The sequence below is a fragment of the Sturnira hondurensis genome, unplaced genomic scaffold, assembly GCF_014824575.4.
Source record: "Sturnira hondurensis isolate 20B ecotype Veracruz unplaced genomic scaffold, ASM1482457v3 Scaffold0025370, whole genome shotgun sequence".
Classification (NCBI taxonomy): Eukaryota; Metazoa; Chordata; class Mammalia; order Chiroptera; family Phyllostomidae; genus Sturnira; species Sturnira hondurensis.
Window position 1 is genome coordinate 10,022,314 of NW_028098001.1, and position 24,811 is coordinate 10,047,124.

Below are 24,811 nucleotides of genomic sequence, written 5' to 3' on the forward strand. Positions count from 1 at the left end.
CTTTCTTTGCCTTCCAGGCCCCGCAGTGGGCTGGTATCTGCTGGCACGAGCACAGAGTGGGGACTCTTCGGGGAGTGCCTGAAGAGAAACGTTCAACTTATCTAGGAGAGGCTTATACAAATAATCAAAGAGCAGTCCCATCCGTTTAGGAGAGGCTCAGCCAGTCTAAGTAAGGCCATTCTTTCTCTTTGAAATTCAGGAGTGTCTTTGTTGTAAATCAAGTAATAATATACAAATGAGTTTATTTCTGGACTCTCATTAATTCTACTGATCAGTGTGTCTATCTTTATGCCAACACCACACTTTTAATTAGCAAAACTTGAGAGTAAAATTTAAATCTGTTAGTATTTGGCCTTTTCAACATGGTCCTTTCATTCTTTCTAAAATTGTTTGGCTAGTCCAAGTCCTTTGCATTGCCAAATAAATTATAGACTCAGAGTATTGATTGCTACACACAAAAATTAAGCCTGCTGGGATTTTGATTAGGATTGTGTAAAGTCTATAGATCAATTTAAGGAAAATCGATATATTAACAATATCAAGCCGGTGGTATATCTCTCCATTTATCTTGGTCTTCTTTAATTTTTCTGAAAAAATGTTTGATAGTTTTCAGTGCATAGACCTTGCACACTGTTGTTGACTTACTTTTTTAGCTCCTTGAAGTCAAAGCTTAGATCATTGTTTTTAATAATTATTTGTTTTTCAACATAGGCCTTTAAAGGTGTACATTTCCTACTAAGCATTGCTTTCGTTGTACCTCACACATTTTTCTAATCTGTATTAGTATTATTTATTCAAAACAGTTTGGAATTTTACTTGTGATTTCTTCTTTGATCAATAAATAATTTAGAAACATTGTTGTTTAATTTTCAAACATATGGGAGATTTCTTGTTATCTTTTTGTTACTGTCCTAATTTAATTCTGTCGTGGTCATAAAACATACTCAGTATGACTTTGGTCCTTTAAAATTTATTAATACTTACTTTATAGCCCAGAATATGGTTAATTTTGGTGAGTGATCTATGTGTACTTAAATAGTAGGTGTTCTTTTTCTCTTTTGTAATAATTGGCTCTATAACATGTAAATGCTTTATAAATATCTAATTAAGATATTGTTCATATCTCATATATTGTTACTGATTTTTGTCAGCCTATTCTATCAATTACAGAGACAAATGTCTTAAAATCTATAATTCCAGCTGAGGATTTATCTCTTTAGTCTTTCATTTCTGTCAATCTTTACTTCTCTTTTAAATGCACACTATCAGGCGCATGCACACTAAGGATCATTATAGCCTCCTATTGACTTGTCTGTTAATCATTATCAAATGCTTCTCCTTATATCTGGCAGTCCTTTAGTCTTGAAGTCTAGTTTGTTTGATGTTGTAGCCACAGCTATAATATTTTAAATATAACCGTATTTTTAAGCTGTTGCATGGTTAGTGTTTATACGGTGTATGGTATCTATGCTTCCATCATTCTACTTTCAGTGGTTCTGTGTCCTAATATTTAAAGTTTGTGTTTCATGAAGGATCTCTTTTTCATTCAGTCTAATAATCCCTGCCTTTCAGCTGAACTAAACATATTTAATACAATTACTGATATGGTTTTAAATCTACCATCTCAGTATCTGTTTTCTATTTGACACATATGAGGAGTATGTTTATGCTTTTGCTCCTCTTTTTCCACCTTCCTGTATATTAGTCAAAAACTTCCTGTTGTGATCTACTCTATTACATTAACTTGAAATGTTTTGATAACGTATGAAATGAATTACTCACTCAAAAGCCTTATGCATTGCCCTGACTAGTGTGGCTCAGTTGGTTGGGCATCGACCCACAAAGCAAAAGGTCATGGGTTTGATTCCTGGTCAGGGCTATAGGTTCATCCTAGCTCAGAGTGGCTGTGGAGAGGCAACCAACTGATGTTTTCCTCACACATCAATGTTTCTCTCCCTCTCTTTCTTCTTCTCTTTCCCTCTCTCTAAAAAGTAAATAAATAAGATCTTTACAAAAGTCTTGGGCACCAAAATTCACAGTCACAATTCTTATTAACTTTATTCTTTTTCATTTTGGTTACTTTTTTTCCTACATGAAGCTGTTTGGCCTTTTATTACAAGGTATACATGGGTGGTGTATGTGTATAGATATGTGTGTGTGAGTGGGTGTGTGTTGTGCAGCGTGCTGCATGTGTGCAGGTGTGTGCGTACAAGTGTGTGCAAACATGTATGCATGCACATGTCAGCATGTATAGTGTGCCATGTGAGTGTTGCCTTAAATTCCTAAACAACTAAGTGATTAATTTAAAGAGCACATTTCATAATTTAACTATGTCACTTCATTAACTTCTGAGTACAATGAAGTAATTGGTTAAATGACAACATAGTGGTCTGTCGGAATAAATGGCCTGTCAAATGGTTTTAACTTGTAAACCACAATTTAACCCAAGTATTTGAAGACAAAAGTTGTATGTTCATAAAATCTCTCAAGGGGAAGATACAAATAATGTCCTAATTTAATTCAGTATGCATTTCTATAAAATCTTACAACAAAATTCACAAGAGCCATGGTAAATGGGACATCAGCCATTTGTATCACAAGAGAAACACACTCGTACGCTGTTTCAGTTCCAGGTCCACTTCTTTTCTGACTGATTTCTTAAGGAAATACCTTGCTCTCCCCCTGGTAATGTGGTTGAATTCTGGAAAGCTTCTGGGGAAGAGTGGTTTTGAGGGTGGTTTGGGGCAGGCTGCCTGGAGAAATTAGCTCACTTCCGTCGGTGATTGATGTGATCCAGGCTTGCAGGATACAGGTGTGATGCAAGAGTGGCGAAACTAAACTTCAGGGAATTTTGAGAAATAATTCTATGAAATATAATTGTAATTAAAGTCTGTTTGATGTGACGAAGTTCTCTATCAGCAGTAGTTATATCAATTTCTTTTACTTTGATTTTGGCACTGGGATAAAGACAAAAAGACATAGTCATTCAATAGATTAATTCACCATTTTTATGTGCTTACCATCCTGGGTATTGTACCAGGCACTATGGATAGTCCGAAATAAGGAAGTCCCAGGTACTGCTCAAGGAAGATACGGTCAAGTAGGGGAGCTACAATATGAGCACAAATCACCGTAGGTTAAAGGTAGAAAGTGACATGCATCTGAAGTTTGAGCAAAGTGCTAAGAGAGTTCAGAGGGAAAAGATTATTTCCAAGGCTGAGATAGAGGAAAGAATGTTTCATGAAGCAGGGAACATTTGAGTTCCAAACTGTTAATGAATTTGTGTTGACCCAGCTGAACTTTGCTGGTAAACGTTCCTCGGGACCAAAGACAAAGCACCAACTATTAAGTAAGACAGAAGAGTGTGTTAGTTTGTTCATGCTCCCGCAACAAAATACCACAGATCGGGTGGTTTAAAGAACAGGAATTTATTTTCCCACAGTTCTGGAGGCCTGTAGTCCCAGGTCAAGGTCCAGTCGGGTTAGGGTTGGTGTCTGGTGAGGAACCCCTTTCAGGCTTGCAGACAGAGCCACCTTCCTGCTGTGCCCTCATGTGGTGCAGAGCAGTGAGCTCTCTGGTGCCTCATCTCCTAAGGACACTCATTGGATCAGATCAAGGCTCCCCCCATAGGACCTCATCTAACTTTCAGTGACTTCCTTATTCTAAATACAGCCACATTGGGGATCAGGTCTTCAGAATATGAATTTGGGAGGAGACGAACATTCAGTCCACTGCAGATGGCTGTTTAAATACTTAATTTGTTTTCCAGGGTCACTTGACTTCTCCGTTCCCTTTGTAAAAGGCATGCATGCTTTTATGCTGGTGGTTAGAAGACTGCTCGCTAGTATGGCCCACACTACTATTCCCACATTTTCAGTGACAAGCTTATTGAGACTCTGTTAGCTATACATTGCATATAGTACACTATATTTAATATAGTGTATAGCACAATATAGTACATGGTGCAACAGGTTTGATTCCCAAATTCCCCAGGTTTGATTCCCAGGTTTGTTCGTGTCTTTTGAACCTGTCATTGTAATTGCATAAACTAGTATAATACAAATGAATATACAGGGTGGAACAAAATCAGGTTTACAGTAACAAATAGGTAAAACATAGATTTCATTCTCATATTATTATTTATTAATTGTACTATTTTCCGTACAAACAACTGTAACTGTACATTTGCCCCATCTTGTATATATGAATGTGAAAAGAAAAGAGGTTATTGCTTTATGAAAACTAAATTAACAATTTCTGGAGAGAGTCAATAGTTTTAAAAATTATTGGCAACATAGTTGAAACAATTATAAAAAGATTAGAAAGCAGTAAGTAAAAATTTAGGGCCTATACCAAGATCATTTCATAAGTGTCTTTAGTCCTCATTTCACTTCAGAGAAACTGAAACTGTCGTAGCAAACACATCACACACGGTTTTATGCAAACATGTGGATCATAGAATTCGCCAAATCAGTAAAGAATACACTTGAATAAGGGCTGACAAATCACGAGCAATTACATATTTTATGTTAAGCTAAAATGTTAAGGCGTGTTTTTATTTTTTAGCTGCCTATAGCAACCAACTGCAAAAAAATTTCGTCTCGCATTGCTGACTAGAGCTATATTGGGGTCGTAATTAGCACATTATTGACGACTTAGAGTCTGAGCCACAGACCAAACTGCAATGTGTCTCTCTTTGCTTAGCTCAGCAGCCAGCCACCAACAGGGATAAATAAGGGAGGTGTGCACAAGCGCCAGCCACCAAAAGACTGTGCTTTTCATCCATATCACTAATTTCTGAAGCCAGGAGATAGTGTGGTGAGTGCACTGACAGACACCACTAGATAGAATCCAAGGACAAATCATCCTAAGAGAAATTATCTCTTCTAGAATATTGCCTTTTCTTTTAGCTATAGTCATTGAAAGGATCTTAATTTCTTAACTTTTGTATCTGTCGTGTATGCCAACCTTTCATCCAAAAAGTTCACATTTTTCCATATATGCTTTCCTTTGTCCTGACAGCACAACAGTGGGGGGTAAATAGCAGTTCATTCATGTTTTCATTTTCAAATAGGGGCACCACACCCAAGAGCAGCCCAATTGTTTGCTCAGATTCTCCTATGATTCCACCAATCCTTGTCTTACTTAATATCATCCATGAGACCCACGTGGTCAGAAAGTCCTCACTGTGCTCAGGTTCACCAGATCCCGCTCGGACCTCCACATGTTTGGTGCCTACTGCTCTCTCTTTAGAAACAATGTTAGATGGGTGCTGGAGACTTCTCCTCCTCCAGGGTTCCTGTTCCCAGGCCATCCCAGCAAGGCTTCCAATTAACCAAAGAGGACAGAGGCTGTGAGAGTCGGGTGAGAGATGCTTCAGCTGAAATTCGACTGGGCAATGCTTGTCTTTAACTGCTAACTAGTAAATGATTTTGCTGACTATTTCCAGACTGCTTTATGTGATCAGCATCATAATCACACATACATTAAACTGACTCCAAGGAATTCTTGAATTCTAACCAGAATGAGCAAGTTATATTTAACAAGGAGTAATATGAATTTATGTTAGTTAAGGTTTATCTCTGGTGCCATTGCATCCTCTAAATGAAAACGACTTGGGTTTATAGCAGCTGTGATTAGAGGGAAGGAAGGCAGCACTGAGAAGTTTCTAAATCAGTGTGAAGATGGTGGTGGAACAAAAGGTTCTCAGAGCTGGGAGGAACATCGGAGTCCTCTAGTCCAAATGCTTCTTGTACAGAGTCACAAATAAGCCAACATGTTTCTCCTCAGGAACACCATTAGCCTTTGGGCGGGACTGTTCTTTGCTTTCAGGGATCATCCCACACATTGAAGGATGTTTAGCATCCCTGGCACATGCTCACTAAAGGCCAGTAAGCTTCATAGTCACTATGACAACCAGGATGCCCCCACGGACTTCCCCGTGGGTCCGCGGGAGTTGTACCTCTCCCTGTTGAACCCCCTGAGCCAAATTGCTCATGAACAATATGCCGAAACAACTGATGCACTGACTTTAAAGTATTACCGACGAAACTTTTTAAACTTTAATATGCATGAGTACCAACCAGAGATCTTGTTTAAAATGCAGACTCTAAGAATTCAGTATGTCTGGGATGGAGAGAAAGGTTATGCATTTCTAACCTATTTGCAGATGATGCCGGATTTTTTGGTTAATGGAACCCACTTTAAGTAATGAGGGTCCAGGGATCCAATTGCCAGAATATCTAAACATCCTGGTGTCCTTTTCAGTTCATTTCCCAGCTACAATGTGGCCGCAGTGCCAGAATAGGTTACCTGCTCTGTATATAGGCTTCCCGGGTGATCTGTTCCAGCCTTGCCGTGGGGACCCCGCCTTAATGTGTTCCTTCTCCTGGGTGACCTAATTGCAGACACTGCCTTTGTCTCTGCATAGCACGCTTCACACGGTTTGTTTGTTTGTTTCTAGAGCCCAGCTTTATGTCACACCCTCTCTTGTAGTCAGGCTCTCACCCATCCAGGTGTGGCACCTGGAAGCGCAACTGAGGCCAAACCAAAGGCTCTTGCTTTCTAGATGAGTTGATAGCAGTAGATGGGGTCTAGGGGAGTCTATTGTTGGTTACTTGCCTTGAGGTCCATGTCCTTATTTCCCTTCTGTTCCTACGATTAAGTGAAACTATGTGTCATTCAGCACATCTGTTTAGTTCACCAGGGATCTTCCACCCAATGCGCTTCAACAAGAAGTTTCCTTATGGATCAGCTTCCTGGTTGATGTGCAAAGTAGAGAGCTTTTGCAACAAGTAACAAATGGCGAACTGAGAAATAAGTTCCTGCAGAACTTATTTGTTGTCATGTTTCGTTACATTGTGGCACTTGGAAGCCATTGGTGGGGAGATTTTGAGATGGTTCCATCTTTTATGGTGATAAAATAATGAGATATAAAAGCATTTAATTACTAGTTATAGAAAATCAGCTCTATATTCTCCGTTATCTTTTTTGGTTCCCTTGATCCCTTCTCAGCCAAAGAAATAAGGCAGAAGGCCACCCACTTGGGTAGGTACACAGTTTATTGGGAACAAGGTACTGTGTTACCCCATAACGTTTCTTTTAGCCTGAGTTCCCTTGAAAGCAGAGCCTGAGACAAAGACGTGCATGATTTTAGTTTATTTGAGATAGAGGTTCCATGGAGTAGCAGGGCAGAGAGTGGGGTCAAACAGAGGTGACAGCAAACAAGGACACATTGTCAAGCTGGCCACTGCTACAAATGATAGGTGATGGAGTCTTCCTGGCCCATCTGAGAAGCCCTACTAAGCACACCTAAGAACTCTTTAACTAGAGAGTAAAAGGAAGAAGCATTTATACATCACCTCCCGCACCCCATTGGTCAAGAGTGGGGCCGTGGGTGTTGACTCCCCTGCATTTCCAGGTTGTGTGGGTGTGACTGCCCAGAGAATTCCCCTGAGGACCTTACATCGGAGCCAGTCAAAACCTGTGAGGAAGTACAAGGACAGGAGGTGGGGTTGAAAGAAATTGTAAGTGGTGCCTAAAAAGCAATAATCCTTGAGACAACAAGGGTATTTGAGGCAGCTCTGGGACTTCTGGGAAATGAAGACATTCAACGTGAAGTGACTTTTGTTTGCTTAGCACAGGCTGTTGTCTGAATGGGAGCTGCACTTTGTGAAAGTCGTATTTCTGACCAGAAACCTGTAGCCCTGCTTTGTCCCAACAAGGGCCCAGATGGGAAGCTTGGAAACTTTGTTCTTAGGCAATTACAGACTTAGTTCAGACCATTTCCCAAGAGTTGGTTTCTCATACTCAACTTCGAGTGTAGGAAGACTGGCTATAAAAATGGCTTTGGGAAATTGGATATGCGCGTGCGGAAGAATGACATGGGCGCTACTTACACCATGTACAAAAATTAACTTAAAATTGGTCAAGGACCTAAATGTAAGAGCTAAAACTATTAAAAGATCTTGAAACATAGGGGAAAAGCTTCATGACTTTTAATCTGGCAATAATATCTTAGATATGACACCAAAGATAGGCAAAAAAAGTAAAAATAGATCAACTGGGCTATGTCAAAATTAAAAACATCTGTGTAGTAAAGGACAATCAACACAACATGGAAGAAATCATTCGCAAATCTTGTATTTGATAAAAAGTTGACATCCAGGATATATAAATAACTACAACTCAACAACAAAGAAAGTGACGACTTTATTCATAAATGGGCAAAGGACTTGAATAGGTATTTCTCAAAAGAAGATATACAGATGTCCAATGAGTACACGAGACAATGCTCAACAGAAATGCAAATCAGAACCATGATGAGCCATCAGGATGGCTACTGTGTTAGTCTGCTGGGGCTCTCATAACAAAATATAACGGACTGGGAATCTTACACAGCAGAAATGTTGGCTAGAAGTCCAAAAAGTGTTGGCAAATTTCTAGTTCCAGAGGCTAGAAGTCTAAAAGTGTTGGCAAATTTGTTTTTTTTTCCGAGCCCTCTGTCCTTGGTGTGCAGATGGCAGCCTTTTCATCGTGTCCCCACATGGCCTTTGCTCCATGTGCGCACGCATGCCCAGTTTCTGTCTGTGTATCCACATCTTCTTTTCCTATAGGGACATCAGTCAGATTGGATTAGGTTTTAACCTAAAGGCCTCATTTTAATTCAATGACCTCTTACATACCCTATCTCAAAATATGGTTCCATTTTAATTTACTGGGGTTGGGACCTCAACATATGAATTTGGGGTAGGGGAGGAGTGTGGGGGCCTGCTAGGCCACAGGGGATCAAGGACAGAGTTCTCCACTGTGAAAATGGTGGATGAGCTTGGTTTCTGGTCCCTGGAGCCGGCGGGTACCTTGACATTTTCCTAACCTTCCCGTTCCCAGCCTTGAAGGATATAACAAGATTTTGGCATAGGTGTCATGTTCCAAGACGGTTATGAGAACTTCTTGCCCTTTTGATAGCTTAAGGGAGTGCACGAACTTTGAAAAACAACATTGTTTCTAGTTCCTTGCAGTCTTGCTTCAGGTGTTAGCAGTTTGTATTTAAGACAGCTGTTCCTTGAATAAAGTTGCCATTTGCCAGCAGAGCATTTGGTCCTCTCCATTCTTTCAGTCCCTCGCCTCACCTCGCGACCACCCCTGCTGCAGCGGGCTGCGACAGAGGAGGTAATTCAGCCCATAATAGCTGCCATCAGAAAAACAACAAGTGTTGGCAGGAATGTAGAAGACCTGAAACCTTGTACACTGTTGGTGGGCATTTCCATGATGCAGCTACCATGGAAAGCAGTATGGTGGCCTTCAAAAAATGGAAAATAGCCCTGGCTGGTGGAAGTCAGTGGAAAGCATGCGGGCCTGCAAACCAAAGGGTGGCCAGTTCAATTCCCAGTCAGGGCACATGCCTGGGTTGTAGGCCAGGTCCCCAGTGGGGGGCACGCGAGAGGCAACCACACATTAGTGTTTCTCTCCCTCTCTTTCTCCTTCCCTTCCTCTCTCTCTAAAAATAAATAAGTAAATCTCTTTTTAAAAAGACTAAAAATCTTTATAAAAAGATTCAAACTAGAATTAGCGTATGAACCAGCAATTCCACTTCTGAGTATGTACCCAATGGCTGGGCCTTGAGGAAATATTTGTACACACGTGTTCATAGCAGCATGATTCACAGTAGCCAAAAGGTGAGAGTCACCCAAGTGTCCACCAGACAATGAACGGATACGCAAAATATGGTCTATATATACCACAAGGTGCTCTTCAGCTTTAAAAAGTTGATAAATTCTGCCCTATGCCACAACATGGATAAACCTTGAGGACAATATGCTATGCAATAAGCTGGTCACAAGAAGACAAATACTGAATGACTCCACTGATATGAGGCAAATTTATAGAGAGAGGAAGTAGAATGGTGTTTGCCAGGGATAGAGTCTGGTAGAGGAGAGAAGGAAGTTGTTTGATGCGGATGGAGTTTCAGTTCTGCAGCTGGGAAGAGCTGGGAAGGTTGGTTGCACAACAGGGTGAGTGTACCTAACACTACCGAACTGTATACTTAAAAAATGGCCAAGAGGTAAATGTTGTGTATGTTTTACTATAGTGGGAAGTGAATGAAGCAAAACAAAAAAAGAAATTGCTCTGGGTGTGATAGAGGAGGGAACCCCTCAGAATATGGGTGAGGTGCTGGATGAACAGATGAGTGAGAATGAGTAAGTAGAAAATTTTAAACCCTTATAAAACTGTTTTATTACTAAATGAGGATGTTTTAAACTACTAAATTTTGCTGATACAAGCGTATCTGTTTTTTTAAATATTGTTTTTATTTAATTATTTTTCAAGTACAGTTTTCTGTCTATTACTCCCATCCCATCCCATCCCCATACTCCCCCCACTCCCATTTCCACCCTTCTCAGTTGTTGTCCATGTATCCTTTATATTTGTTCCTCTAAATCCCTCCCCTATTTCCCCTGAAATTCCCTCCCCTCTCCTCTCTGGTCACTGTCAGCCTGTTCTCTATTTCAGTGTCTTTGGTTATATTTTGCTTGCTTGTTTGTTTTGTTGTTTAGCTTCCTGTTAAAGGTGAGGTCATATGGTATGTGTTAAGTATTCCCTTTCTGGTTGCCCAGAAATCTGCTGCAAGGGCAGGAATGAACCCTGTAAATCTTGATTTCGGGCTTGGCTCATTAGGCCGCACTGCATAGTGTTTGGATCAGACAATGCACTTCAAGAGCAGCAACAGTGAGGAAGACTCACCCCGGGCTCAGGGGTCCTCTGGCTACTGCTGCACATCTACGGGCTTCTCCTTGGGACCTACTGATGCAGGATACAAATGAGCTTTGTCTGACTGTACTTGAACTAGCAATGAGAGCAGCACAAAGATGTCAGCATGAAAACCATTGCAAACAGGAAACTCTGGAGAGATGAGGTGGCTGCAGTGGTGCAGTTTTCAGCTAAGTCATACCTCAGATCCTAGGATTATGTTACCTAACGTGCAATCATACTTGACATCTACCAGAAACCAAAAGTCTATGCTTGTGTAAGACCAGAGGAAAGTGGGAAACACAAAACCCTCACAAAAGTGTTTTACATTCTGAAGAGACTGATTTTCCATTTGGATTTTGCTGATATTTATGTCATATGCCATTTGCCCATAAGTTTAGAGATACTCTGTAATTATCTCCCTCCAAAGACATAAATAAGATAGTATGTAATTCACTTTAGTTACATACTATTAACTTTTAAATTAATTAATTTTTTATATAAACAGATGCTATCAGTTTTCTTGCTGATAATAAATTAATAATATTCACAATAAAGTTAGCATTTCTAAAGTGTCTAAGAGAGATGACAATGCTCAGAATGAAGGGAACAGAAATATATTTATGTAACTGAAATTTGAGTTCCTATTTGCTCTCAGAGTTGTTGCTGTCTATGAGTTTTTCAGTTCTTTTAAGACAGTTACTCCCATTGTTTTAAAAGTTCTTTATCACATCAGTGTGAAAAAAGATTAATCTCACATAGAATAAAATTTTAAAACAAAATGCAAAACCCAGTTTTGAGCACTGGTCTTTGAGACTAATATACTTGATCATGTACTGGTTATCGTAACTACTATACAATGGAAGTGTTTAGAATCATTTCATGTGATACATAGCTAACAAACCTAGGGATAATAACTTAGAGAAAATTTGAGAGACAGGATTTCCATGTTAAAATATTTGAGGAGCTATTCAGTAAAGAGAAATTATACTTCTGTGGCACAGGTGAGTGGAAATTAGAGTGGAGAAGCGTTTTGGCTAATATAACAATGAAAGTTCCTATGGCTAGTAGAAATTTTTAAGTTGTATACTAAGGTCTGAAAATTCTAATTTTATTTTTTTTATGTCTATCAGATTTTACCCCATCCCTATTTGCAAGGAAAAATCTTTTTTTTTTCTTGCAGAAGATCTGTTCAACATTCCCCAGAAAGGAAAGGTTTTTCTTCCTACAAGGACACCAAGCCATATACTAGGGTACTGAGCTTAGTTAGGGAGTCACAAGCTCTCTGTGCACAAAGGGCAAACCATGTTTGACAGCTGGCCCTGCACAAACTGCAAACCATGTGCAACAGCTTCTGGTGGAGCAGGGGAGCCAGATGGTCAGGGGCCAGGAAACACTTGGACTCATTCTTTCTTCTTCTCTAACTGCCCTTCTCCCTTGCCTCGGTTCAGATGATCGTTGTGTATTCAGAGGATGGGAGGAGACAGGGTAGGTAGGAACTGTGTCACTTATTCATCCAGATCCTTTTTGAAGAATTTGATATTTTATGTCTTGTTTTATTTGAAGTTGTCCCCTTGGAGGCAATGGAAAGTATAGACTGCATTTCTAGTGGCCCAAGTGGGTAAGTCATGGGGTGAGAGGTATGAGGGGAGACTCCATCATATAAGGCAATGATAGTTTACCCCTCTACCTTTATTGATGTTCATTGTTGCTAAACATTGTCCTAAGCACTCTATATTTAATCTTTATGATAGCCCTATGAGATTAATATCTTAACCACATTTTATAGATGATGAAAATTAGGCTTACAAGATTAACATCACCAATACCACAACTTTACAGAAGCAAAATTGAGATATGAAACTATAAGTCCTGATGCTAAGCTTGTGAGTCCATATCTTTATTCCTATTATGTGACAGCCACTGCTGTATATGCTAGAAATATATAGGCTTAAACCACTGTGCTACCTTAGAATAGTTTGTTGTCAGAGAATAGAAAATTCTTCATCACAAGAGGCATCTATGCAAGAATAGAAGACCATTTGGCCAAGATACTTTCTACTGTACAGTAATCTGTAGCATTCATTACAAATAAATAGAGCATTAAAGTTTGAAAAACTAACTATTTAATCCAACCACCCCATGAATCAGAAGCAGAATTTCCCCCTCTAATTCCATAAAAGGCTTATTAAACTTTGGGTTCACAGTAACATTGATGAAACTGCAGTAATGCTAAGACTGCTGCAGAAACTGGGTGTGTTTATGTTGTGACCGAGCACAAAGCCACTGAAAAAGATGCTTTTCAAGCTCCCATATCCGAAGTGTTGATGGTACCCTAGAGTTGTCTGACTTGCTGCACAATAACATACAATCTCATAAAAAGAAGAATCAATCAGACTATATGAGCAATGGAGACTTAGCATGAGCAAACCATGGCCAAACTGCCTGCTGGTTATGGCAGGCCCAGCCCGATACTCTTTGGGGATGTGCCAGGAAAGAACTGAGTCAGTTACACAGTAATCACAAGTGACACAACATGCCATAGCCTCCGATAGGCCATGGGAGCAACTCTGTCTGCAACTCCTCTGCTCCACGCTCCTTTCTCCAGAAGTGAGTGACAGCTAAGTCACTGATTAGCTATGGTATTGCATAATGAGGCGAGAATGCACAGGAATGACTGATACTGCTGTTCTCTGCCTTTATACCAGTGAACGTACTGTTTTATTAGCATGCAGAGCACTGTCAATCTAAAAAATAACTGATACTTTTAAGGATTACAGCACCATAACACATAAAACATAATAGCAAGCAAGGTCTCCCTCCCTTCCCCCATGATATTTTCAAGTGTGCCTAAGGGTATATAAAATGCACATATTCAATACATAATAACGGCCATTAAATGTAATAAATAACAGACAACAATACCTACCTTGTCTTCCCATCTGGCTGAAATGTTTCCGTTTTGCGTTCATCAAACGCAAAAGTGAGCATCACATACCTTCTACATGCAGATGACTCCCTAATGCACATCTCGAGCCTGAACCCTTTCCGGAATTCTACATTCCAGTGTGCAGCGCCTGACTGACATCTCCTTTTGAACTTAGTTCTCATTCATTTTCTCAAGCTTATTTCCCCCAGTATTTCTCTCAAGCTGTAAACTTGAGTATCCTCCTTGATCCCTCCATTCCCTACATCTAATCCACTCATAGATCAGTTGCCCTTTCAGTATATCCTGAATCTGGCCACGCCTTCCCTGTCTATTTGCTCCCACTCTAGCAAAAGCTGCTATCACGTTTTCTCCACATTTTAAAAATAACTTCAAAACTGCTCTCTCTCCTACTTCGACTTTTGACCCCTGCCATTCTTTTCATTTTACAAACGACAAATGTTATTATATATATACACATATATAGTTTATATAAATATATATTTATATAAACATAAATATCTATATATTTAAACACATATTATTTAAATATATATTTCTAGATATTATGTATGTTCCAAGAATCTACTTCAGACATTTCAGATATTTAGCTTACATAATTTCAACACCCACTTTTTTCATTTTTTAAAATTTATTTATTTAATTGTTGTTCAAGTACAGTTTTCTGTCTTTTACTCTCATCCCAGCCCACCACCCCCCATGCTCCCCACCTCCCTCCCATTTCCACCCCCCTTAGTTTTTGTCCATGTGTCCTTTATACTAGTTCCTGTAAATCCTTCCCCTTTTCCCCTGAAATTCCCTCGCCTCTCCCCTCTGGTCACTGTCAGCCTGTTCTCTATTTCAGTTTCTTTGGTTATATTTTGCTTGCTTGTTTGTTTTGTTGATCAGGCTCCTGTTAAAGGTGAGATCATATGGTATTTGTCTTTCACCTCCTGGTTTATTTTGCTTAGCATAATGCTTTCCAGTTCCATCCATGCTATTGCAAAGGGTAGGAGCTCCTTCTTTCTTTCTGCTGCATAGAATTCCATTGTGTAAATGTACCATAGTTTTTTGATCTATTCATTTACTGAGGGGCACCTAGGTTGCTTTCAGAACTTGGCTATTGTAAATTGTGCTGCCATGATCATTGGGGTGCATAGGTTCTTTTGGATTGGTGTTTCAGGGTTCTTAGGATATAATGCTAGCAGTGGAATTGCTGGGTCAAAAGGCAGATTCAATACCCACTTCTAAAAGACATGTCTATAGTGTAATATAAGACACCACTATATAACTATGTTTCCTTTTCCAGAAGTTAAATATATAATAAACAGTAAGAAAGCAAACTAACATGCCAAGCAAATTCTATGTGCCAGGTGCACATATGAAAAAGACTCTTTTAATCCAGTTTTGTAAATGCATTTTTAGTTCCCATCTGCCTTGTCCTGCATTCACTTGACTTTTCCACTTTCAACCATTTCATGATTCCTTTTGATACAAGTTACATTTACATTATGATATTTGACTAAACATGCAAATATTTTTTATTCTACAAATACATTATAACTTGCTTTCACTACTAATTTTATATCAATCCATAAACATATTAATTTCACATGAATAGCTACTGAACTCAGCATAGACTTTTAAGTATATTCTATTAAAAAATCTTACTTATAAGCATTAGAAAGCTAAACCAAAAGGAATTAGTAAAAATCAAGAAGTTGGAAAGTGCTTAAGGTTTCAGGAAAAATCTCTTGCAAAATTAGTCTCTTACAATCTTTTAGAAGACAGGGTTTATTGTTTTACCTGTATGTCATAATCTCTTTCCATAATATCTTCAAATATAACTACTTTAAAACATGTGACATAAACATTTCTGGTTAATGAATTACTCACCATATCTGGTTTACATTGATCCCTTAAAAATCTTTAGTGTTTAATTAAAAAATATGCAGACATAATTCTACATATATTCAAGACGCAAGGTGATAGGCAGCTTCAAAATAACATTTTCATTTTGAAGTGATTTGTATCAGTTAATCCTATAAACGCTAATACTGTAATAAGTAGATTAATTGTTTCCAAGTGTGACTTCTGGGACATTGCCAGTATCTGTTTCTTTTTTCATTGTTTGGCTCCTTTTCAAAGTTCATTATATAAGCTATGCTTGGGCCCTCACCCAATTAGTATCCTGATCACAGTACAATTTGCTTACTTCACTGAAAAATTTCCATATTATAGTTTCAAAGTTTTTGGTTTTATTTTTTGCTTGTGGACTGTAGGAGCTATTGCAAACTACAGCTTTTCAAACAAAAGTACATTTCTGTGCGTACCTTCCACACCATCCAGCCAGGATTAAAGGATAATGTCTCAGCAATTGTGTAAGTTCACATTCTCGGGTTCCATGCAACACTTTTAGAAAAGGGTTCCTTTCTTCTTTGTTATTTCCCCAATAAAGAAATCCTATTATAGAGTCAGTTCCTCTCATGAATGGGCTGCTTCTATCATGAAATCACCCAGTCTTAGACCTGGATCTAGTCCAATGTAGCACTCAATTCCAGAATTCACTATTTAACATAAATTAGCACCTCAGTAGATGATAACCTAACCTTAGCACGAGTGAAGGGTGATTACTTTTCATGAAAACCTTGTTCCATTTATGGCATACTACAAGACCCACTGGTTTAAAAACAGGCTGATTACAATCCCAGTTCCAGCAATATGAGGCAGGGCAGACAGTTATTTACCTTGTTTGATCCATGGCTGCCTTGACGATTTCTGGCATGTAAGTGCTCAAAAAACAGTTTATGACAAATTATGAAGACAAAACTTGTTAATGTAAAATATGCTCAATGATTGATAGCCCCCTCTCTGTCCCCATAGAAAGGAAATACTCTCCTCTGTTAATCCAAAAATCTACCTTTCTGTATCTAAATTAATTCATTCAATAAACCCGTTTGTTTTGACAAGGAAAAAAACCTTTCTTTTGTAAAGCCAAAATGTGACTCTCTATAGTTAATTCATTTAATACAGTTGTATGGTAACACTTTAAGGTTCTGTATGTAACGCTGAACAAGGCAGAAGAGACCTTATTCTCAGGGAAATTATGTTCCAGTGCTAAGAAACAGAGTGTCAACAATAAAGAAATAAATAGAAAACAATAAGTAAATAGATAAGGATACACGTTATACAGAAAATTAAAATAGGGTATTAATTATTGGGTGGCTACTTTAGGCAAGATGTCACTGATAAACTAAAATCTGGATGACAATTCTAATTATAATTTCCTAATTATAAACATAGCCCATGCTTAATACAGATAATTTAGTTTATGTGCTGCCGAAAGGAGCACTAATACAGATAATTTAGAAAATTCGAATGGGTATCATCCACAATAGTGTGACTTTTTTTTTTTATGGACAAATTACATTTCTTGAATAACTTAGCTTGGCTCTAAAGTAGTTTTGTATTTGCTGGTTGCCCACATCATAAGCTTATCATTATGCTCACTAGAATAGCCCAGAAAAAATATTTTAAATTGTAGCAGGCAGCAAAAATATCTTCTTTTAGATTTTTCTTCCTCAAACTAAATATCATCAGTCCCTCTAACTATTTTCATTATTTTTTATTTTTATTTTTAATATAACTATTGATTATGCTATTAAAATTGTCCCAATTTTTCCCCCTCTACCCCCCTCCAACCAGCAACCCCCCACTCCCTCAGACAATCCCCAAACCATTGTTCATGTCCATGGGTTATGTATTTAAATTCTTTGGCTACTCTATTTCCCATGCTGTACTTTACATCCCCATGGCTGTTCTTTAACTACCTATTTGTACTTCTTAATCCCCCCACCCGCAACCATCAAAACACTCTGTGTCCATGATTCTGTCTCTGTTCTTCTTGTTTTCTTTGTTTGATTCAATTATTGATATATATGTATTTACTGTCATTTTATTGTTCATAGTTTTGATCTTCTTTTTCTTAGATGTCTCTTTAACATTTCATATAATAATAGTTTGGTGATGATAAACTCCTTTAGATTTTTCTTGTCTGGGAAGCACTATCTTCCCTGTGATTCTAAATAAGAGATTTCCTGGGGTAGAACAATCTTAGCTGTAGGTCCCTGCTTTTTATGACTTTGAATATTTCTTGCCAATCCCTTCTAGCCTGCAAAGAATCTTTTGAGAAATCAGTTGACAGTCTTTGTGGGAACTACCCTGTAGGTAACTAACTTCTTTTCTCTTGCTGCTTTTAAGATTCTCTCTTTATGTTTAACCTTTTCTGGGGGCAACTTTGCTTGAAAGTCCCCCCATCTACCACATATGAAAGTGAAACTACCAAGACAAGATCTGCTTGGGGAGGAGAGGCGGTCAATCTCTCAGAGGGGAAAGACCAAGAGCCCCTGCCTCAACAGGTTTTATTGGGTTATAACACACAGGAATACAGGAATACAGCTCATCAATCAATGTCAGGTGGCAAGGATCAAACAATAGATAACATTTCAAAGAAATCAGAGGGCTTAATCTGAGTCAGTGTCAGTCAGGTAAGGGGGTTGCAAAAACTTTGGGAGACATACTCATTTCCTGCAGGGACCCTTATCATATGAATGAAAACACTCTTAGCAAAGCAGGCTTCACAGGACTTTAGGAACTTTCTTATGCCTGATCACCCCGGATCCTGCTCTAGCCAACAAAGGGATGGACTGCCTTCCCAGTCATAGGTTTTCATGCTTAAGTGGATTAGAACACAGAAGTGTTTCTCCCAGATGGAAATGGGGACCTGGGCTATATCAGAAAAGCTGGGGGACAAGGGTCCATTACTCCTTCTTTGATGCAGCCACCCGAAACCTTTCATGATGACCTCCCAAGTGATCATGTCTGGCTTAGGTTGCCCCTCCTCTGAGGAATCATACCCATCATTGACTAACTGACCAAGCATTGGGGGCAGGGGATGAAGCAGAAGCATCATTGCTGCCAGAGACAAGCTTTGTCTCCTTAGTGGCTTGCATTCTGGAGGTTGCTCACTCAGCCTTAGCCATGGAGGGTGGTTGCAACTCCTGAAACCAGGCAGAGAAGTTCCCAACAACCTTTGGCATTCTAATTATGTTGTGTCTTGGAGTGGCAAGACACTCCTCTTTGCATCTACTTGTTTGGGATTCTCTGTGCTTCCTAGACTTGTATGTTTATTTCCTTCACCAAATTTGGGAACTTTTATTATTTTTTTCAAATGATTTCTAATTTCTTGCTCCTCTTCTTCTTCTTCTTCTGGCACCCCTATGATGTGAATGTTGGCTCTCTTGAAGTTGTTCCTGAGCTCGAGGTCAGAAGGAGTGAGTCTGCATGAGTCCATGTGTGGGTTGTTTAAGGGGAACTGCTTGGGACACCAAACGTTTCTTCCACGTACTCAATCCCCACTAGTTTTTACAGCCAGAAGTTGTGGGGACTTATCTTCCTGGTGCTAGAACCCTGGGCTGGGTTGCCTGGTTTGGGGCTGTGACTCCTTGCTTTTAAGATTTCCCTCCTGGTATTTTATCTACCACATGTGGACTGGGACCAGCCCTTTCCACATCTCCTCCCCTCCCACCAGTGTGGATGGATGTGGTTTCTTTAATTCTGTAGTTGTCAGACTCCCATTCAACTAGATTTCTGATGATTGTTCTGTATTTTAGTTGTAATTTTGATGTGGTTGTCCCAACTATTTTTTATAGAACATGATTTGAACAAATCATTTCAACTGGGAAGACACCAGTTTTATCAATATTATCTTAAAATGTGCCCTTAAATGAAAACAATACTCCTCATGCAGCCCAAACCACGTGGAATAAACTGAGAGACTCTCTTCTGTTTGTCTGACTTCTGTACTTCACTAATGTTACATGAACTTACATTATCATTTATTTTTGTAATGGCTCTAGCTCAATACTAAGTTGTCACCAACTAGTAACACCTGCTCTTTTCCACAAGCACTTCAATTTGGATGCATTACTTCCTTCCTATGCATGAGAAATTTTTATGTACCAGAGTTCTGCCTTTACTTTTGCTACAGTTTATCTTGCTAATTTCAACCTATTTTTCCAGCCAATGGAGAGTTTTTGAATTTTAAGTCTCTTCTCTACTATATTCACTATTCTTTAATTTCCATGTCATACATTTAGTCAATATATTGATAGGTCTGCAAAATGGGCAGCCTACAAATACGAAACTATTTCAGAGCCATGCTAAATTATTCAAGGGATATAATTTTCCCGTAAGAAAGAACAGCCACACTACTAGGGTTGATATCAACTTGCGTTTTCTAAATCGTTTGTGTTAAGCATGTGCTATTTTTATCATTGGAAAAAAGTTACAAAATACATGCCACATAACTTTTAAAAATAATATGCCTTTACATTTTCATATAAAAAGTTGATGAGTGTTACAGAATAAAGACAGCGGTGGAAGCCTATCTCTATCAGAGATTCCCCTCCAGGGTGATACAAGGCTGTTCGTTTATTATTAGGGTTGTTCATTTAAACCCAACCCTTTTTTGGCAACAGTGACGTACAAATGGTTGTACTGATACAGCATGGGGGCGACATCACGATCCAGAAGAATGCAGGTTTTTGATTCCATGTCCTCATATTTGTTATATTCTTTTTAAAAAGGGAGGTTGTTTTGTGGAATTCCTCCTTTTACTTCTTAGTTTAAAAAGCAGTTTGTCAAGAATTCATAGAAATAATAATGAAGTATTTGAGTCAAACATTAAAAATAATATTCTTTACTGCTATAATGAATGTTTAAAAAAACTAAACAAAAGAGTTTAGACTTGAAACTTTGAAATTTGGCATAAAGTGAATACTCAGAGGACCAAGAATGCATTTCTGAGTGTGGGAAAGCATTTGCCTTTGAGAAAAATTTAGAATTTAAAAAACATAGTTTGCAGGAGGTGAGCAGAGAATTAAGCCTTATTCAGAGAAGTGGTTACATGATATAATTGTTTTTGATAAAATATACACATAGAACACGTTGACTTTGAGAAATTCAGTTCCATTTTAATTTTTATCTACCCCTTTATTTCCTTAGAGATTTGAGCTTTTATTGATTTTTTCAGTAAATTTAAACTAAAAACTGAATAGTGCCTCTCTCTCTTTTAAAATTTGTCAGTAAAGCAAGCAGAAGCAGGGACCATCACCTGAATAGTGTACTCCCCTCTCCGCATTTCTCCGAGGTCACTTCTCATCTCAGGGCAAGAGCAGAGGCGGCCCATGATGTGTGGAGCTGTTACAAAGGCCCAGGGCTGGAAGGAGGGAAGGGCCTGAGAAGAAGAATGATTTTTCACTTGATAAAACATGGCAACGTATTTCTAGCCAGTTTTCCTTGGAAAGAATGCAGATGGTCTTGATAAAAATATTTTCTTTTTTGTTACATCATGTCAAACCTAAGAGAGAAAAAGGTCATTCTGAATCTTACCACTTAAGATGGAAGGAAGTTGGAGAAAGTCCTGAGCAGGTACTGTCCCTCCATACAGTTAGTAGCCTAACTGTTAAAGTGCAAATGAACAACTTCTAATCCCCAAGTACAAGAGAATAAAAGATTAGTAAAGTGTGGTCTTGCTCTCAAAGAGCTTATAATCAAGTAGAAAAGAGATACATTTGGATGCCACTTGAGGGTATGCACAATAAACCTGTGCTCAGGTTACTCTATGGTCACAGAGGGGAAACCTTTGACCCAGCCCATGGAGATTCCTAGAGGTACCCTCTGAGACCAGACGATGCACTTCTCAGAGCAGCAAGTTCATCTCTGCTGTCCCAGCATCTAGTCCATAGTAAGGGCTTGATGAATATTTGCTGGACTGAAGTGAGTCTATTTAGTTTACATTTGGAGTTTTTATGCAAGACCAAAAGGACCTAATTAAAGTGTGTCCATTCCCATTAACCCTTTGAAGAATTCAGGTATATCCTGCTTCTTCACAACACTTAGCACACCCGATATTGTATACAGACTGTGTTTATTGTCTGCTACCCCATAAGCCCCATGAATGTGAGCTCCTTGAGGATGGGACTTGTATTTCCATTGCTTATACATGTGGCTGGCATTTAGTATACTGAATAAATATTTGCTGAGAGAGTGTGTAGTCCAACACTAGTTAAACGGATGAAATAGACATTTTAAAAGAAAAACTCGGGAGTTTTGTTGTGGCATGACATATACCAGGGGCCACTGCCTAGACACCCAGCTGGCTGTGGGCAGATTAAGAGACTTCTGGCCAAAATGGAGGTGTAGGTAAACACACTTTGTCTCCACACACAACTATAGCAAAAATTACAGCTAAACAACAAAACAAACATCACCCAGATTTGTCAGAAAATTGGCCTGTATGGAAGTCTGACAATCACAGATTTGAAGAAGCCACATTCACCCAGACAGGTACCTTTTCTACAATAGGCCACACTACTAAGAGTCAAAGCAGCTCTACCGACTACACAGAAACAAACACAGGGAGGCTGCCAAATGGAGGAAACAAAGAAATATGGCCCAAATGAAAGAACAGAAAAAAAAGACATGGGAAAAGAACTAAATGAAATGGAGAGAAGCAACCTATCAGATGCAGAGTTCAAAACACTAGTTACTGGGATGCTCAAACAACTCACTGGGTACTGCCACAGCATAAAAAAGATCCAGGCAGAAGTAAAGGTTGCACTTACCAAAATAAAGAAACATCTACAGGGAACCAACAGGGGAGGAGATGAAGCCAAGATGTGAATCAACAATTTGGAACATAAGGAAGAATTGCATTGCTGTTGCATTCAATTTGAACAGCAAGCAGGAAAAAGAATTTTAAAAAATGAGAATAGAATAAAGAGCCTCTGGGACATCTCCAAATGAACCAACATCTGAATCATTGCAATGACATAAGGAGAAGAGGAAGAGCAAGAACCTGAAGACTTAATTGAAAAAATTTTTTAAAAAATCTTTCCTAATTTGGTGGAGAAAATAGACACACAAGTTTGGAAAGGACAGATAACCCCAAACAAGTTGGATCCAAAAGGACCACACCAAGACACATCATAATTAAAATGCCAAAGCTTAAAGATAAAGAGATAATCTTAAAAGTAGCAAGAGAAAAGCAGAGTTACCTACAAAGGGAGATTTCCCATAAGGCTGTCAGCTGAGTTCTCAAAAGATACTTTGCCAGCTAGAGGGGACTGGCAACAAGTATTCAGGGTGATGAAAAGCAATGATGAAAACCTAGATTACTCAATCCAGCAAAGCTATAACCTCAAACGAAAGGGCAGATACAGTACTTCCCAGACAAGGTAAAGCTAAAGGAGTTCATTATCACCAAGCCATTATTATATGAAATGTTAAAGGAACATATGTAAGAAAAAAATTAAACATTATGAACATTAAACTATGAACATTAAAATGGCAACAAGTGTACAACTGTCTATCGCTGAATCTAAATAACAAACTAAGCAAACAAGCAGAACAGGAACAGAATCATAGATAAGGAGATCCTTTGGAAGGTTATCAGCTGGGAGGGAGAAGGGGGAGAAGAATGGGGGAAAGGGTGCAGGGAAAGGGAGAATGGGGGGAAGGGTACTTAAGAAGTACAAATTGGTAGGTACAATACAGACAAGGGTATTTTAAGAACAGTATAAGAAATTGAATAGCCAAAGAACTTATATGCATGACCCATGGACAGGAACTAAAAGAAAGGATTGCTGGAGTGAATGAGGGGACTGGGTGGAGGGGTCAGAGGGGGGAAAGCTGGGACAACTGTAATAGCAAAATCAATGAAATATATTTAAAAAATAAAAGTAGAAAATTCAGTAACTTTTGCTTTGCTTTTATCTTTTGGTTTATCTTTTATTTTATGAAGCAAATTTATGAGACCTTGGCAGGCAAGGCCAATCAGGAAGTGAGCCCTGGGACATCCAGGTCAATGAACTTGGAGTTTAATTCTCCCCTGGTGGAGCCTTGAAATGAAAATATCTCTAGCCATGAGCTTGACTCTAATGTAGTGACAGAGCTCTAGACCCTCTGGCTTAAGGGAGAGGAAGAATATGTGTATGGAGTGTTGTGCTCAGGAGAGCTATACAAGAGATTTGTTGATGACCGAGGAAGAGACGTGACAGGAAGCACAAAGGCACCGTGAACATTTGAAGTACTTGCCTTCTGAGCACCTCTGGGTCAAGGGGCCCAGCTAAGCTGCCTCTGGATTCCTGAACCACAAAAACTGCGAGATAATGGTAGGCCACAAGTTTTGTGGCAATTTCTTACATCTTAGTAGATAACTAGTACATTAAGAACTAACTTATCTACAGCCAGGGACACTGATGTTATAATTTAATGTTATTAAAGTGGTCTTTAGGGTAGATGTCAGTAAATCTGTAGCATTTCATACTAAGAGTAGCATATATCCAGCAAAACCTTCCTTACTGAGACTTCAGGTGACTCATTTAAAAAAATATCTAATTTCTTGGTTCTCTAATCACCTACTCCCTCCTCCACCAACTTTTTCTTTGTAGCATTCCACATCTGTTTCATTATAATGAGTTGAAAGGAGAGAAATATTATTAATGTCTTGTTAAAACTGTTAGATTTAATAATGACTATATAGAAATAGAGATAACTGAAAACTATTATGTTTATAAATTTATAGTTATATCTGCTGCAGTTATTACTGGTTTTAAAAAATGGGCATGTGGTAGAATATTTACATATACATTTCTAAAATAAATCTCTCTAGGAAGATTTCAATTTTATTTTTTAAAGGTTTTTTTTTTTTAATTTTAGACAAAAGGGAAGGGAGGGAGGAAGAGAGGGAGAGAAACATCAATGTGTGGTTGCCTCTTGGGCACCCTAGGCATGTGCCCTGACTTGGGTCACAGGGACTTGAACCTGTGACCCTTTGGTTCACAGACCCCTGCTCAATCCATTGAGCTACACTAGCCAGGGGAAGATTTTAATTTTAGACTGGATTTACTAAATGTTCTTCCTCCTGTGAGACTATTATAGATTATGAAGATTGTCATAAGTAGAAATTAGAAACAAAAGGAATTTAAACACAAGTAGACTATATCACTGAGGAAAGAAATAACTTTCTTGTGTTTAATAAAGGTTTTAAAGTGGATAAGTCTGGAAAAATTG